The sequence below is a fragment of the Caloenas nicobarica genome, chromosome 1, assembly GCF_036013445.1.
Source record: "Caloenas nicobarica isolate bCalNic1 chromosome 1, bCalNic1.hap1, whole genome shotgun sequence".
Lineage (NCBI taxonomy): Eukaryota > Metazoa > Chordata > Aves > Columbiformes > Columbidae > Caloenas > Caloenas nicobarica.
Genome location: NC_088245.1, coordinates 186114170 through 186133059, shown reverse-complemented (window position 1 = coordinate 186133059; position 18890 = coordinate 186114170).

The window sequence follows — 18890 nt, the reverse complement described above, 5'->3', positions numbered from 1 at the left end:
TTTAGGGAAGTATACAATTATGTGTGTGGCCAGGAGCTGGAAGCACCAAGCTGGTTCTGCTGGATGGTACCCTGCTGGCTGAGTACTCCCCAGGGACCCCCTTCATCTCCTCACGCCTGTCTGAGGCCCTACTTGAGTCAAAGAGATTAAGGAAAAGTCGGTGAGAATTTAGGCACGCCTGGCTCCAACAAGCCATTTGCACCAATTCACAAAGGGAAAAGTCTTGGAAGTGATTCCAAAAATACAGTCCAGTCGTGTGAGCTAAGGCTGCGAGGGAGCCTAACACACAGACTTTCCCCATAATCAGGGTTTACCTCAACTCTGTTTATTCTGTAAACTCTGGTTTCTCAACAGAAACAGCTCATCACGCTACACTCTGGCTTGACAGACATGCAGAAAGCCTCTGTAAAAAGCTAAAAGTAGAAGAACCCAGCCGTTCTATTTGTGAACACTGTTTGTTAGCGAACCATCTCATCATTTTCCAAGTATATGGGGAAAAAAAATTAATAATAATTACATACAATGGGAAGCTGGCAGATTGATGGCACTGAAAAGCAAAGGAAGATCTCAGGCCACAAGCAATTACCATCATGGACAGTAGCAGCATAGTTGTCTCCACAGCCTCTGGTTAGGGAGCAGAGGAGGGGAGCCCAGGCTTCACCCCAGAGACAAGCGAATTATGCAGAGCAAGTCATATGCCAGATTGTCCTTTTCCATTTATTTTTATTTTTGATTTGAGGGGTGAATTTCTGCAGGTAGCTTATGATTTTGCAGATTTATTTCTCAGAATTGTTGAACAACTCTTGGCCTGTGGCCTGTCCACAAGCTGTTCATGTAGAGGCTGCACAGGCCGAGCAGCAAGAGGGAGGTTAACGCTAGGTGCAGCTTGTGGCTGGAGGCCACCAAAAGCATGAGAAACACCTTGTACTGTATCACTGCCACCCCAGGGCTCAGCCCAGAGGCCAGGGCAGTGCTACATGTGCCTTAGCTGGTAAGACCTCTCCTGTGGCAGAGCTCCTGGCTCATAGCTTTTCTGTAACTGTCACTTTTATAATCAAATGTCAGGACTCAATACCTGTTTTCATTTATTCAGAATTCACTTGGCTATTGAGCTGAGTTTCCATTAGCGAGGGGCATGAACAGCATCAGCAAGAATCCACTTCTCAAAATAAATCACTCCAATATTTGTGAGAAAAGAAATGCAAACTATTTTGTCTTACTTGATTTTACTACCGAACAAACACACTGAAACAGTATGGAGGGGACACAGTGAGTCCCCTGCACCAGGATGGCTCATAAATTGATGGCAACACAACCTGGATCAAATTCAAACCACTGTAGACTCTTGACTGTATTACTGCCAAACCCTGAGCCACCCAGTCCCTCTCTCCCTTGTCCCCAAAAATATGTTCAGATTCCAAACACAGAGCTTAATTGTTTATTAAGGAAATGGATATGATGGGAAAATAATGCCACTGCAGTGGAAAGACCAGGAGGGTTTTACAAGATGCAGTGGGATTTATCATCATCTCCTCCAGATCAACTCCCTCACCCCTTTGTTCTTCCTTTGCTTTTGCTTTAGTTCTTACTGAAATAGAAGTCACTTTTCTGGCTCTGGACAAGATGGTATGCAAAACCCACACAGGATGACTGCATTGTATTGATATCATGAAGAAAGATCAGCTTTCCTTGTATTCATAGCCCTATGACATCTCTGATTAAACATGTGGCCTTATTTAACCCCTGCTTTATTCTCCCAGCACAGCTAGTGTAATTACAAACCAAACATGTTTTACACCCTGTTGTAGTGTATTGATATCTCTCCTGTTAAACAGAGTAATTTCATGCATGGAAACTGAAGTTAAATTTTCCCTTTGAGGATATAAGACTGTGAGCTGGTACCTCACTATCTATTCTGTGTAATGATACTCATGAAAGCACCAGAAAAAATATATGGTCATGTATTTTGGCTGCTCAGATCTTAGCAGTATGTTTATAGGACCAAAGTAATCTCTCCATCCCATCCCATGGAGCTGTACCAGGGACAGACTGGCTTTAAAGAATCACGGGTGTCAGAATCAGAAAATTCCCAATAATGGAGCAAGGCACAAAACAACCATGGCTCATTCCTAAATCCGCAGTGCTCACATCATGTATATCTTTATTCAGTGATGCAGGATGACTCACAAAAATGTTAGCTCAAGATATATTTTAAACTCCTGAGCTAGCACTGTCCTGAGAAGAAAATTCTAATTTTTGCTTCCTGCGGGCATACTTTCGAGAGCAGATTATAAATCTGAGTAGTGAAAATTGCACTCTCTTTTTTCCAAGCAGGCAGTTTTGGAAGATCAGGATTTTTCACTGTAAAAACAGCAAATTGCCCACACAAACAATTTACATGCACACCCAAAACCACACACCCCAAATCCCATGCTCCTGTTCTCCGCCCTTGCACAGTGTGTTGCTCTCTTTTCTTCTTTGTTGACTGGTTGGTCTAAGCTTGGCTTTGTGAGATTACCCCTAGCTTTACAATAACAAATAACAGATCTAGGTCTTTCAATTGAACCAGGAAACATTCATGCCCTAAAAACAGCAAAGCCTGTTCCTTTTCTGGCTGGATTCTGTCAGGTCTGCACATTCACTCTGGGCGTTTCTATTGGAAAGCTGTGCTGAGGCCATTTTGCATGTCTAGCTTTGAATGTCAAGCACAAAACGAGTGTGGAAAAAGCTGGTCCCATGGTGGGGGACAAAGCAGCATGGAACAAGCTAGCACTTCCAATGGGAGCAGAGCAGCTGCCTTCCCACACTGCCCTGTCCAGGTTGTCTAGCAGGCTCTGCCTCTGCCAATGCAACTGCTCCTCTCCTGGGAACCCCTTCCCTCCTTTTGGACCCAGCTCAAGATTCCTCTCACAACACCTTGATCTCACCTTCTCTCCCGAGTCCCCATCTCCTGTCAACTGAGCATATGTTTTCTTTCCCTCTTTTGGAGCAACTCAAGCATTTCTTTCAAAAAAATAAATCCATGTATGATTCTGGGAATAGCTGACTTAAGGACCGCTCCCTATGGAAAGCACAGGCAAGATTACAGCTGCTTTAGTTTCCTACAGTACTACTGTGTTATCTCCCAGGAGGCTTCCAGGATCACAGTATCACAGAAAGCTTGAGGCTGGCAGGACCTGTGGACATCATCTGGTGCAACACCCCTGCTCAAGCAGGGCCATTTAGAGCAGGCTGCCTAGGATCATGTTCAGTCAGCTTTTGAATATATCCAACAGACTCTGCAACCTCTCTGGGCAACATCTGCCACTGCTCAGTTGCCTTCACGGCGAAAAAGTGTTTCCTGATGTTCAGAGGAAACCTTCTGTGTTTCTGTTTGTGTCCACTGGCTCTGGTCCTGTCACTGGGCACCAGTGGAAAGAGCCTGACCTTGTCTTCTTTGCAATCTCCCTTCAAGTATTTACATACATTAAGATCTCCCTGAGCCATCTCTTCTTTAGGCTGAACATTCCCCTGCTCTCAGCCTTTCCTCGTAGGGGAGGTGCTCTAGTCTCTTAATCATCTTTGTGGCCCTTCATTGGACTCTCTACAGTATGTCCAGGTCTCTCTTGTGCTGAGGAGCCCAGAACTGGACATGTCACTCCAGGTATGGCCTTGCCAGTGCTGAGCAGAGGAGAAGGACCACCTCCCTTGACCAGCAGGATGGTCTTCACATAAATTGGTGCCTGGGGTTGTTCCTCCCTAGGTGCATGCTCAACACCTCACTAGGGGTGAGCAATTTTCTTCTGAAAATGAAAAAAAAACAAAACAAAAAACAACCCCAAACAAATACTTTGCTTGTATTCAAAATTTCTTTCAAAAATTCAAACTTTTGTCCAAAAAAGTGGAGGGAGGAGGGGAAAACTTGAGAATTTTCCTGCAAAAAATTCTCACTTGATGAGAAAGACAGATTTTCAGCAAAAAGCAAAAACAAAAGACATCAGACAATGAATTCCATTCAGCCCTGTGTGCTGGATGAATATGACTGGCATGCGCAAACCAAAAGCTTCTCCTTGGAGGGACAAAAAGTACATCCTCCTCTTTTAGCCAACAACACATCAAAGGTAATGGAAAAGCAGGTGACCAGAGGAGATCACTGGGTCATGGTCATGGACCTAATTTCCGGACATCATCTGTATGTTCCTCAGCATTCACCCATAGTTTTTAAAATTTGCCAGAAGCAGCAGATTCAACCCAATCCCAGGGGAAGTCACTCCCCAGAAAGCAAATACATTTATGTATTTCAGCTTGTTCTCTGCAATTTTTGCATCCCATATGCACAAAGGCTTACTCTCTGGTCAATTCATGTCAAAGAAAATGGGACCAGGAGGTCCCCTAGGAGTCAGTGTAATAAACAGTGCCTGTGTCCTGAATATTAGCTGTCTGTTCTGCTCAAATGCTAGGACAGATCCGCAGAAATTTTCCAGGCCAGTTCGGCCCTGGATAAGTTTCAGGGACCTTGAAGAGGCCACTATGGACACTGGGCATGAGAAATTTGGGACATGGCTTTTGTCCCATGCCAACTAGCACTTTCCCATTCAGTTCCCAGGCATTATTCAGGGGTTAACATTAGCAAGTGGTTTTTCAGGAGGGAAATTTTGACAGGTGCCCCTTTTTGGTGGGTGAAACAGTCCAATAGGGAAGGAAATGGGCTGTTCTACAACAACAAATGGTCTTAAGGACATTTAGTTTACCACAGTAGAGAGGCAGCAAGATGAGCCACATCAGAGTTTTCAGTGGTCCCAAACCTTAGGGTTGTTAGTCGGTATTGCAAAACCCCTTTGAGAGGCAGCACGTGCATCTGGCTTCCCAGCAGACACGTGGCACTAGCAACGAGTCATGCTTCAGGTCCAGAGACTGGCAGGGAAGGTACAGCACAGAGTAAACCAGAGCTAATAAGCGCGGCTTCTCCACTAGTGCAGGCATGAATGCAATACTTCACTTCCAGCCCACCCCACTCCTCCTCCACATAACACACATGAGATGAAGGGTGGATTATACAGGGGGTTTGGCCATGCTGTGTCAAGCCCAGACCTTGTCTTGCCACCATCCCTGAGGCACTTTCCCAGGCAGAGAGAACAACACCAAATTTAGTCAGGTTTTTTGAAAGCCATTTCAGCCTACTTTGGACCCCAGATCACCTTCTGAGTTGTCTCTCCACTGAGTCCTGAGGGAGTCCATATCTCCAGTCCCTCATTTAGGGGGACCATAGAGATAAATCTAAGGCGACATTTCTGAGTGATATCAACTAGGAAATGTCTCTCCTTCTCTCCTGCAAGTGCAGACTGTGCACTCCCTTCAGCTTGCAGACCACTTGTACAAAAGGTGCACACCATCCTTCCCACCTTACATCCCACACAAGGTCTGGCCAGAACAACCTTTGATGCCTAGATCTGGCAGGGGTTAGATGGCCATACTTTACCTTTTGTGTTGGAAACTCAGCACATGCTTGTTGGGACATGTCCAGGCAGTGCACGATCTGGCTGCTTCTTGCTACATGATGGGATTTTCAAAAGCTGCCAACACTGGCCCTACTCTGCTTACATTTAGTAACACAAAGGTTTTCAAATCCATCATCTCTTTTCAGTAATTAGTGCATAATGGTACCCAAGCAGTATATCATAATTAGGTTCTCCCTTGAGACCCCTCTCTGCCACACACAGGTTCAGAACATCTTTTTTTCCTTCTAAGAGGCATTAATCTTTACAATCAGGCATTTTGGCTTCTTTTTGCCCTTTATCCCTACCCCAATAGAAACTGTCATCTCATCGTGAGTCAGGCAAACCTACAAAGCACTGCTTGGATTAAAACCTTAAATCCAGTAGCATTTCAAAACAGGACTGCTGCCATAGTTGGTCCAAAAGGTCACCCCTGATTTGAGAGGTCTTCTGCAGTACACAATGTTATGAATCCATGCAGTACTTTCTGCACAGAAATGTATCTTACCTCCGAGTCACTTTCTTTTTGTTGTTGTTGGTTTTATTTTTTTCTTTTTTTTTCCTTTTCTTTTTTTTTCTTTTTCTTTTTTTTTCTTTTTTCTTTTTTTCTTTTTAAATGGGTTTGGTGGGGAGAGGGAAAGTATGCTCTGGGTTTTGAAGAGGATTTACGGTTTCCTCACACCAGATTGCTGATGTTGTGTGTGGCCATCACACACATAAGAACTGGAGTCTGGTGTTGTCCTGGGAAGATAAGGGTTAATTTGCCTGAGTCCAGCCACTGGGCTTAAGGGAAGAGGGGTAATTGTGATTTCAGAGGACTATTCCTATTTACACTGTACATGAAAAGAGAAGCTGTCCCAAAACACACCATCCTTCTACCACTGAGCTCAAGGAGATTTCAAGGGGTCAGTGGAAACAGGGTGGACCCCAGTTCTACCTCTCATCACTGGATGTTTGTTATGCATGCAATGTGCTTTGCTCTTGAAATTTTTTCAAGGTCAGAGAAACTTACCTTCTGTGTATATTGGGTTGAGGCATATTTTGTTAGCAAAATTTATAAGATGGCTTGTTTTAACAGTTGTTACAGTAGATCAATTGGGTAATATTTACTTGTGCTATAATTATCTTATTTCACAGTAGTGAATGTGAGGAGGCAGCTAGACACGCTGAAACCAGAATAACAGAAATCAGGAGATTCGCAGCAGGAGGCAAGGTGTTGTACTGTATATACTGTTGTGTCTTGTTATTTATATCAAGCTAAACTTGTTTTTCCAGCTATTTGTGCAATTGACCAGCTACCTAATAAATTACATCATTTCCAGCACTGAATGGCACCATGACATGTTAACTAGGAATTTAAGGACCAGAAAATAATCCTGACTGACTTACAAGTGCAGCTATAAAAGCCCAATGAAAGCTAATTTTCTGGGGCAGGATGGGGAGGGGGAGAGGTAGGAAACAGGCAGGAGGAGGAAAGGAGGAACTAAGGCTGGGAGACAGACAAAAAGAAAGCCTCATGCACAACCAGATTCACAGACACACACGTTTTAAAATTCTTAGTCTAAAAATACATTCCCTGTAAAAATTCACTTGTGGGTTGATTGGTCTCTCCTCCCTTGGCTGAGCCAACTCTGAGCCCTTCTCATGTTTTCAGGTGTGGACGAACATCTGCTTAGAGGTGAACTGCAAAGAGCTCATGCAAAATTAAATATGTGTAACTATATATGGCAAATGCCTCCAAACAGAGTTGTAAAACCAGAGATTCATTCCCTACCTTTATTTTAAACTTTTTGTATATGGGAACAGGCCAATGTGGAAAGAAACAAGAATTCATGAATTATCTAATTTTTTTAACTAGACAGACACAAAATTCTTAAACTTTTCATGTAAGCAAACAATCTCACAAAGGCACCATGGTCTCAGACAGCGAAACTAGGAAAGGCTGGGGACCACCATCAGCAAGGCTGAGCATATCATCAGGCATGTTGGCTCCCGAGGGCACCCAGCCCAGGTGGGGCTGGAGGGTGCTGGGGCTCCCTGCAGCCTGCTTGATCTGGATTTCTTTGCCTAGGGGCTCACCTTGACATTAATTTAAGAAGCGAGAAGGATCTCTAAGTCCCCCAGGAAAAGGGCAATGGAGGGACAATCTTCTCCTGTGGTGATGCCCCTGCAGGTGGCCCCAAGGCAGCAACTCAGGAATGGAGCAGCAAGGGACATCCCTGGGTGGAGGACAGCTCTCTATGCTCATCCCACCACAGTCCCAGGGCTGTTTCCCACAGCCTGGCACCAGAGTTTGCTCCTCGAAGCAAGGCTGGCCCCAAACCAAAGCTTGTGTAAGCTTTGGTTAATTTTAGCTTTGGAAACAAGAATCCTGCAGTTGTGCTGCCAGCTTACCTGCCTGTCTTTTACCTTTCTCTTTCCCTCAGTACACACACCCTAATAAATTTTGCTTCCAGTTTCACCTAAAATTAAGTGAGGAAATTGAAGATAAAACTGAATTTGTGACCCCAGTGAGGGAAGGACACACCAAAGTCATCTGTTATATTTGGCAGGGACAACCTGGTCAGCTAGCACAGGCTTTCTGGTTGGCAAGAGAACATGAAGGTGGGCTACAAATGTGCACTCAGCTACACGGTGCCTCTCAGCTGGACGGGAGGTGGGATAAGCCGGGGCTGTTGCCACAGGGTCAGGGTGTTAGAAGTCAAAGGATGTGAGTCTGTATGAGACAAGCCATCACTGATGTAAAATCCTGAAGAGCATAAAATAGCACAACAGGAACTATTCAAGGCAGTTCAGTCTCCTTTTCACTTTTTTGTGTGATCACTTACAAGAACAGAGGTGGCAACCTCTCTTCAGTCAGAAAACAAGGTATCAGCACAATACCTCCTGGGGATCCCTGGAGGCCTGTCTTGGCTGGGAACGGTGTCAGCACCTCCTTCATGGATCATGAAAGTGAGCACTTTGCCTTCCATGTTCCCCCGTTTCTCATCCAGGCACCCAAGCAAAGAGCAACTGGAGCTTTGCAGCATGCTGAAATGCAGGGATGCTTGGGAGAGCCTGAAAGGCTCTGGGGATCAAAGCTCAGAGCAGTCATTTTCCCAAGAACTGCAGTATCTATGTGGCTCTCATTGTCTTTCCCCTGAAATCCACACGTTCACATGCCATAACATCCTGGTGTGAGTAGATTTATAAGCTTCCTCTAGCCTTCTGTCTCTCAGACGGCAGGGTGCTGGGAGAAACCAGCGCCACACACACTTTGATGGCAGCCCTGCCGTGAACCACACATGCTGCCATCTCTGCAGGCAAAGACGGGACTTGCGCTGCGCAAGGTTCTGCTCTCGGCTCCTTTTCCCCGAGGTCAGTAGGTTTGCCCCAGTGTAAGTGAGAGTGCAAAAGCTGGCCCTTTATCAATGGGGTTTGGTGCTCTTTAATAGGATTAGCCAGTTCCACACAGTGCTGGTTGCTACAAAGGCTTTTTCTCCTGTCTCAATGACGTGTTACATCTTGATGTGTGTGGTCATATCTGCAGCCGATTTGTGCAGCTCTTTGTTCTTTGCACATGTTTTTATTGCCTAGAGGGCATGCAGCAACCAGCCAGCAAGCTTTTGTGGTGCCCAGTGTACTCGACTGTTTATACAGTTAATGCACTGCAGCCGAACTAGGAATCTGCAATATCAATTCATGGAAAGTAAAGCTGTATGACAATTGCAGAGCACTTTCAGGATGTAAAGGATGCAACACTGCCAACAGCCCATCATATAGCGGAGGTAGTTCTCATTTAACTTTGGGAACTTATTCTCGTGGAAGCTAGATGTTTAGATCTGTCCTCCATGACAAAAACACATGAGAAGCAGCACCTTCACAGGGCAATTCAATCCCTCTCCCTTAGACATCTACTGAGGCTGAGATGAAACATCCCATGGAGGTCCCTCTGTCACTCTCCTTCCCAGTCAAGGATGGAGGACTCTCACATAACTGGTTTTTCAGTGGCCAGTGCTAAGGTATGTTCATCATCCCAGGTATCATATTGCACAGGACTGACTGGGACTCAGAAACCTCAAGCTCTTCCTATATAAACCCTCAGACCAGTGTTGGAAGGTATGAATATTTGATCAATGATGACCTGAGGTGCTTCTGGACATTTCGTTAAAAGAAGCGCAGAAGTTAAATGCTTTCTTGCCTACCACCGATGGATATATGCCATTCCCTGGTCATCAGACCTTTTATCAGAAGACTGTCAATCAGCAAGAGCCCTGATGAAAGTGTTGCCCACTCAACAGGGCTTGAAATGTCTCCCAACCCTGGCATTATCATTCAATTCTAAGCAACTTTTACAAAGAAATACTCCCTGATAAGTAGTACACAACAAACCAGTCTTCAGTAAGTGCTTCCAAATTTGGGGAAATACTCAGGGAAGCATCATCAAGAGAGCAAGGAGCTTGAAGCATTTGGAAAACTTTATACCAGAATTGTCTGAAATAAGTTTCAAAACTCTCTTAGAAACAGATTAGTTATAGAAATTCATATCTTCTATGAGATCCTGTCAATATCGTCAGCCATAAAATTCAGGGGCAACATTTCTATCTTATCACAGTTGTGAACTAAAAAATGCCTTTACCTGAAAAAAAAAAAAAAAACCGAAAAAAACCCCCAATGAATTTGCATGCTGGCAATAAGAAATGTTCATGCTTCTGTTTTAGTTTTTAATTCCTTTGTATCCTGACCACTCTTTCTTCTCTATGTGTTTTCTTTTTAACTTCTTTCCAGTTTCTCAAATGAAAAAATGGAAAAACAGTGGAAAATAAAAAAAAAAAGTTGGGGCATTATTTTTCTTCTTTCCTACCTTTTTTTAATCATATCTTCCTTTTCTTCAGGTGGAAAAATAAAAGAAAACTGGCCAAGGAACATGAAAAATTATCTGTAACTATAATTTTAAATATCAAGAATAGAAAATTCTTTGTGGGGTTTTGTAGGAACAAACAATGCTTTGCCTGTTCCTTCCCCACTCTGGGAGAGTGTACAGTGTGCTGCATGTGTTAGGGGTGTCCCACCCATACAAAGACCTCCTGAGCAGCCCCAGATAGGCAGGCCTGGTTTTGTGAAAGCAGCTCAGCACCTTCCTGTCACCTGGGAGCACTCAGGTGTCTGGGCAGGGAGTAATTTGGGCAGCTTTGCATGAGGCAGGGCTGCCTCTGTCTCCCCTCTGCTGGGAGTACCCAGCTTTTGGTTGACTTGGTCATCCCTCGCCACCATGGCTGGAGCCCGAGAGCCAGCATTTCCATCCAAACCCCTCTCACAGGCTCTCTCCTGTAACAGCAGCCACTCTGGAAAGCATCCTGAAACCGTACAGGTTAAGATGTAATAATCAAATCAGAAACTTTCTGGTGCTGCTTTTCTACACACTAAATCCTTGATAACAGATTAGCACACCAGAGCCTCTGAGCAAACGTAATGACTCCTTCCCTGTGCTGCCTCGCCTCAAAAAAACTATGGCTGGAAAACCTATAAATGTGCTATTTCAGCTGTTTTAAGCAGCTTATCATGATTTTCTGAAAGTCTGGCCTCAAGACTCTGGATCCCCTTCTTAATAACATTTAATGCTACCATTATGTAATTGAATCCATTTTGTCTGTGTGGTGGGAATATTATTAAACTGTAATTCATTTCACTGTCTTGATGCACTTGGACTTCTAGGTCCAAGTCCAGAATGTCAAAAGCTTTAAGTGAAAAATAAAAAAAAAAAATAAGGAGAGGAGAGGAGAGGAGAGGAGAGGAGAGGGAAAAGAAAAGAAAAGAAAAGAAAAGAAAAGAAAAGAAAAGAAAAGAAAAGAAAAGAAAAGAAAAGAAAAGAAAAGAAAAGAAAAGAAAAGAAAAGGAAAGGAAAGGAAAGGAAAGGAAAGAAAAGAAAAGAAAAGAAAAGAGAAGGAAAGGGAAAACTAACTCTCCAGCACCTTCCCTTACCAGCCTGAAGTTTTTCCACAAAGTATTATCAGTTCCTTTATCACCCCGTTCTTATATTTCTTATTTTTTACCATATGTGCACAAAGCCCATTGGGCTCCTATTCATTTCTCAGAGCGTCACCTTTTCCTGATATGGGGAGATTCTTCATTATCTTGATTTGCTGATTCTTAACTTTTTTGCCAGAAAATTTTTGGAAATGCAATCATGTCAGGGATGGTACTTTTTTACATCTGTTGCCCCCTCTCTATTAAGTGCTTGGCTTGTGGCCAGCCATCTTACAAGTAGCCATATTATTATTGAAACCACATGCTCATTAGTGAGGCTGGCACTGGCTCAACAACCACTGTCCGAGGCTAACATTATATTCCATTATATTCCAGACAACAGGACAATGTAGCATACAGTTTGCTCAGAAGAAAAAACAGTCTCAGTTGACAAAAGCAGAATCTTAACCCATCAGAAATGCAATCCATTTTCTGCCCTTTCGTATGTGGGCCCTAGTTGTTCACAGAGAGATGTCTTTTGAAAGAAAATACTGTACCATTAACTTATCTTCTTGATTTTTAATTTCAAGGTTTTCAGGGACAGCAGGAGCTTCTGGGCCCTTCTCTGGTAAGTTTAATCACTTTATCCCTTGGGAGACATGCAAGAGTATTTCACTTAATATACAGGATTGACTCATGAGATCATTGCTTTCAATTTGGAATGTCCTCTGGGATTTCTGGGAACGGTGTTCTCTCATTTGGAGAATGGAAAAGAGAATGAGAGGGAGAAACACAGACAGAATTATACCAGTTCAGACCAACTTTTCCGTTTCAAAGTGGGTAAGCTCCCACTTTCTCTCATACATCCAAACCATTTACCTTGCCCAACATGTGCCCAACCGGCACTGCTCAACAGAAGTCACTTTCTTAGCTTAAACCAAGGATTTACATGAACTTCGTCTTGCACTGGCTTGTTTATCTTTGATAACCATATAAAACAAGGTCAGAAACCTCCCAGGCTGGAAAATAGACTGGGACATTTTCAGTGTTTCTTTTCCTGCTGGAAATAGCTGCAGCTGAAGGTCAGTTCCTGTTTCTTCTGCTGTAACAGGTATTACACCAACGGCTGTGTGCATAAAGTCTCGGGTGCAATATAGTATTTCTCAAAGATTTCTGGACTGACTTAAGTTCAGTGATTTCTCACAGCAGTAACCTTATTCCATTAAACTACTTTCATGCTGGTGACCAGGACTTGCAGAAATACACAGGGTTGAGTCCAACAGTTTTTACAGTCCATACGAAAAAGCATGATCATCCCAAGCCCATCCAAAACACAAGAGGAAACCACTTTCCTTGGTTTTAAGTGTACCAAATCCTGTATGAAAGTACTGTGTCGTGTTCCCAGAAGCAGGGATAAACTTGCATTTATCACAACTCTGAAGAGAAATAAAGGCTTACACTAGAAAAGGCCATTATAAATTCTTGCAGTTCAGAATTTCATAAAGGCAACGCATTTTCAAATACAAACTACGAGAAGATAGCAAATAAGTTCATTTTCTTTGAGGAAGGGAAGGGTTAACCCTGACAAATGACATGCTAAATTTAGAATCATTTTTGCATGTGGTTGCATGTCTAGTTGGAACGAGTCTGCCAAAACTCATTTTACTTATGACCCTTTACAGCTAGCAGAGAAAGAAGTCCATTGTTTTCTTTGTATTAGCGAGATTAAAAACACAGTCCCCCCAGCTGAAAAGGCAAGCACTGGAAGCGTTGTCTGAGGCAAAAAGAAGCATTTTTAATCCTTAATAAACCACATACAGACACACATCTATATGTGTGCATCCAACACATACAAGCATGTGTATATCCTAGAGGGCCAGATCTCATTCTATAAGCATCTACATGCCATGTGGGTGAAAACAGAATGAAAGAAAGAAGGATGCATCTCTCACTGGCCACCCTTACTTCAAACACTGCAGCAGAGCCTTCCCCTCATAGCCCTCGGGAGGTGCCTTGTACTGAGGGTCCGTAACTGCATCTGTCTGCCCTCAACCAGATGTGACCGGGGAGAGATGCAGATGTGCCATGGCCCTTCTGGCACAAGTAGCAGGGAGCAAAGCAAATATGTTGGGGATGGCTGTTCTTCCTCTCCAGAGCTGCAGAATGTTGTATAGAGTAAGGGCAAGTTCTGTAGGCTAGCCAGCCTCAGCAAAGAGGCATCCACCTACTTCATCTTGGGCAAGCGCCTGCTGAGGATGAGATTGGTTAGATGTAAATGTCTAAGTCTGACCTAGTTACCATAAGGTTCATTTGGTATTTGGATGGAAGGGAGAAACAGACACTTTGGACATGCTTCATCTTGCTCTAATACAGAATGTCTTAAATAGGTCTCCATGGGCTCTTGGGGGAGCTAGATGACTAACACAGGTGTGGACGCCTCTACGCTTGAGATCAGCAGCTAGCCAGGATGAATCTCACCCTGGATATTTCACTGCTCTTCATATTTCTTTACAACAGGTAGTTTTTGCCTCCTGCCTGCTCCTGATGAGGAGCTGGCTTTGGCCCTCCCAAATCTTGCACTAGCTGGCAAAAGTCCTGGAGGAGCTCCCCCAGGGTACAACCAGCTAGAAAAGTAGTCAGTCTCTCGTGAAAAATAGCAGAACAGCTGCACAGCTTTTCTGTGGGGAGCACAGTGGCTGAGCAGCAGGACTGTAATAACTGTCTCTACCTACACAGCTCTTCAGTTCTCTGTCGATGGTAGAAAATTCATTCCTCTTTCCTCTCAGGGTCAGAATATTTATCTTCTGGCTGTGAGAGGTACACATTTAGACAAAGTGCTTGGTTTTCCTTTGAGCTGTTGACAGCGCTCAGTGACATTGTATGTGTCTTTCACAGACATTTAATGCCCTTGATCACATAACACTCATAGAAACAAGGTAAAGCTGATAGAGAGAAATAACGTCTTGCATCATACCAGCTGAAACAGTTAGGAGAAAAACTGACAAGGTATAGGAGCTGTTCATTAGTTCAGAAAGGGAGGTGGCAAACTTCAGAACTAAATCTGGAACGAGAACAATTGCTCTGAATTTGTCTGTGTTAATCAGCGAGATGATTTGAGAGAGAAGATGGTTCCTACTGGTTGAAAACCAGTGCAAAAAGTTATGCTAGTGAGAAGAGGGGTCCCTTTGAGACAGTCAAGGAGAGAGAGGTAATTATCACCAATATAACACCAAAGGGTTAGTTGGAAGTAACTGGAAAATTACAATGTGCACGAACCAACTTCTCAAGCAGTTTAGGTGGAATTTAGTCACCCATGTCCAAATACGTGATCCACAAAGGATTTCCTTAATCCTTTAGATGTCTGAGAGTCTGTAAGCGCTTAAGTTTGGACAGGAAAGCTTAGTTTGGCGTCAACAGTTCTGCTACAAAGCATGCCCAATGGAACCATGATAGTGGCTGAGCCAAATAGTTTTTCTCCATCTCTGCCAAAGACTATGAGATTCATGGATTGTGCCTCAGTTCATGGAGACTGGATCCAGTAAACATATTCAAAGCACACCTGAAATTCCCTGACGGCCATGAAAGCTTGAGATGCTTTCATTAACAGGGTTGATGGTGAGAGTCTTCTACATAACAGCTCAGCGATTAGCCTGTGATTTCCTCAAAAAGCATGAGAGAGGTAAGTTCTTTCATCTCAGAGTGCTCAGACTCCATATCACTCACTCCCATGAAGGTGTCCTAGCTCCCGAACTATTGACCTCATCAATTGTTTGTTTCCCTGTGGGGCAGATGGAGCAGCTCCCAAGCCTCCTGATAAAGATAAGCCTCTGTGCGAAAAGGAAAATGAGAATTCATGAGGCCAGAGAAAGGCCCGGCCAGGCTCTGCAATCTTCTGCTCTGGGCACTTTCCCCAGCAATGGGGACTCCTGAACTCTAGTTCTTGAAAGATTTAGGTTCAGCTCAGCCAAACCAGCAGGACTTCTCAGTGTACACAGCTGCAGAGTTACAGGAACTTAAGAGCTTTTTTGGCTCAAATTTTGGCACCTGGTGACAGTCTAAATCATACATTAGGCATCTACATCCCTCTTTGAATTTTGCCCTAAGGGCCCCATAGGTATGTATCCATGGCAGGGACAACTATGGGCCATGAGGTCTTGGGATCTGTGGACATTCTTGCTGACAAGGAGCTACCACACCATTAGGTCCTCTCCCTGATGTCTCATTACTCTGTCTTTTCCTTATGCCAAACTCAACAGCCCATCAAAGTCTAGCAGTTGCCAGAGGTTTCAGGAGGTGCTGATGGCTACATTCCTCAAAGAGCTGGCATGGAAAGGAGGGCACCAGTGCATATCCCTCATCTCCATCCTTCTGAAACACCTTCCTTTCACTTCAGATGGTTGCCAGTGCACGATCAGGGATACCAAATGGTCTCCAGATGCATCAGTACCAGGTTCAGTAAACAAGAGGAATGTTTTATGTGTCTCCCACCCAGTATAGAATATCTTGGGGTTTTTTTATTTATTTGTTCATAGTTAAGATCCCACAGGTGTTTCCACTACACAAAAATTTCTGTACCTCTTTGATTCCCTCAATCTGCCTGATCTTAGTGATATGCCAGAATAATGACTTTCATAAGTTAAATATGTGTTGTGCAATTGATTTTATCAATTTTAATTTGCTATCTCAGTTTCAATGAGTGTTCCCCTGGGGTTTTTTTTGTGTAAGGAAAAATGGTAAGGAAGGTCATCTGATTTATCTTCCCTGTTCTATTAACTAGCTTGGATAGTTCTACCATACACCTTTCTTTTTCATTTCCTCTCTAAATGATCCCAACCTTTTCAGTCTCTTTTCATATGGAAGTCATTCTATGCCTCCAATATTTTTTTATTGTCCATCTCCCTATCTAGTTTTACTCTTTTCTCTCCAGGGCAGGGAGACCAGTGGCGAGCATGCTGTTCCAGGCGGCTGGAAGAATACCATTTATGCCATGACACAGTGGGATATGGCAGCCTCAAACTGTGAATTCCATTTTCCATTTGAGCTTCCATTTTGTATAACATGCTGAATGTGTCTAGCCCTGAGCCAGGACGTGGAAACGCGCTCCAGTACAGCCCACTGTCAAGGAGAAGTATTAGATGCTACCCAAGAAAGCCATTTTGTAGCAGTCTGGACCCAACGACTGCAATTGGCTTTGAACTGTTGGCCCAAACTCAAAGGAAAAATAGATTTTAAACAGAAGGTGCTGGCATGCCTGGTGGATCTGTAGCTTTGCAGTCTTTGCACATGGCAAGAGGAAAGACATTTTTGCTTAGCTGGAGATATTGCTCAGCAGCGTTAGCTGCCCATTGCCACATGATGAAGTCCTGGTAGGGATAAGAAACCCCTCCTGTCCTGACTGATGAACAAATCTCAGATTTATCAAAAAGGCGAGATTGTGAAGAGGGAAAAGTGTAGTCTCCAGAGTTTTGTCGTTAGGCAAAGCTTTATGGTGACTTTAAAAAGAAAAATGGATGTCAAATACCATATGGCAAGGAAGAGTCCCCAGATTAGCTAGAAATGGTAAGGGAACTAGAGTTCCTGTGATTTAAGCACAAATTTGATCCTGTATGGGTCTCGTGGAGACTACTTTGCATGGTGGATCCATTATATTTTAAAAAGTAATTTTCATTCATACCAACTTTTTCTCTTGTTTGGGGGTTTTTGTTTTTGTTTGGTTTGTGGTTTAGGTTTTTTTTTTTTTGGTTGGTTGGTTGGTTGGTTGGGGTTTTTTTATCATTGTTGCACACAAGTCTGTCTATAGTAATGAAGGCTCTCCCAGACAGTCGCAGTATTATATCTTGCTTTGCCAACAAAGCAAGATGTGTGGCAGGACATGGGCTGGCCCTGCTCACAAGACAGTTTTATTCAGCCCCATGCTGCCCTTTCTCCAAGGAGACACTATTTGGAGAGTATTACCCCACCAGATGTGGCAGCATCCCACGACTAGTGGTTTGCCTGGTACTTGCAGCCTCCATTGCTCCCATCCCATCTCCCCAGGGCTTCAGAGGCATCTGTCCAGCTTCACATGTGCAGAGTGCAGCACAGACGGCTATGCTACACTGTCACAGCAAATCAGCCTGGTAAGCACAGCTTGGAAATGGGAAAGGGCCCTACCTGCAGAAAAGGGAGGCTGCCACCCACTGAAGGCCTTCTGAAGCTTTGGTTAGAACCCTTGAAGCTCTGGGTGGAACACTGCACTGTGCTGGGGTAGATGGCATATAAGGGCTGCCTTTTGGACATCCTAAGAACTGCCTTAGATCCTTCATGAATCACCCCAGGAAAGCATCTTCATGACTCTTCTATACTTAATTCTGAGACCTTTATTCATCTCATTGTCCTTTCACATGATGAAGATCCTCTGAAGATTCCATAATGTTCCAGACTTGCAAGACCCAGTCTGCTTCCATCTTTGCCTTATCCTGCTGCATCACTGCAACTTCAATAGTTAACCAAATGCATGACAAAGAACAAAAAAATTGTCATCTAGAAACTTATGGAAGAGGAGGGGAAGAGCTGACCTCAAGGTTTCATAAAAGCTGAATCAAATGCAGAAGTGAAAGAGTGAGTGCTGTGGACACTAGGAAAAGCAAAGGCTTTGTGGCTTGGATAGAGGAACAGAAGTGAAAGAAGGAAGTGTTTTCCAAATAGCAGAGGCAAATGGGAAGATCAGAGAGATGGTAATGGATGCCTTATTCCCTGTAGTGGGAAACTGTTCTTGGCTCTTGACAGTAGGTTGTTACATGCTTTGCACACATAGCAAATAAATATTTCTTTTCTTTTCAGCACAAGTTATTTTTTTTTCCTCTTTAGTGAGGCTGGACAATTGTTTCCAAAACACTTATATTATTGAATGACTTTGACTGGTCAGAGTTTTTTTGCTATTTAAGACTAAGTTAACAAACTGAACAATAAGTCCTTCCTATTTCACACGAAAAACTCATTTCCAATCACTGGATTTACCAAATTAAAGCAAGTGAAGAACAATAAAAAGCAGGGATAATGAACCACAATATGCACTCAGATAATTATCATTGCACTGTAATTATTTAATATGCTATTGTATATTATAGAAAAAGCAAAGCCTTCATAATGCAACTCAAAATCACAGCAGTTTGTCTATTACTAAGTATTTGGTGATACACGGAGTGAAACTGGCTTTTCAGCTGGCCTGTCTTGTGCCAGGCAGTGTGAAGGAGGAAGGGTCTTGCATCCGCTGGTATGGTTTACCTTACACATGAGGGCTAGAAAAGCAAAGTCCTGGGAAAAAAGTTCCTATGTCTGGAGAAAATGCCAGCACAGAAAAAGAGGTGATGATCTTCTGGTCATGCCATTGATGGGTTCATCTTCACGAACAGAGAAAAAGTTACTGGGTTAGACCCATGAAAATAGTGGGGAGCAGAGGGAATGGTGAAATGCCTTGGTGATTAACGG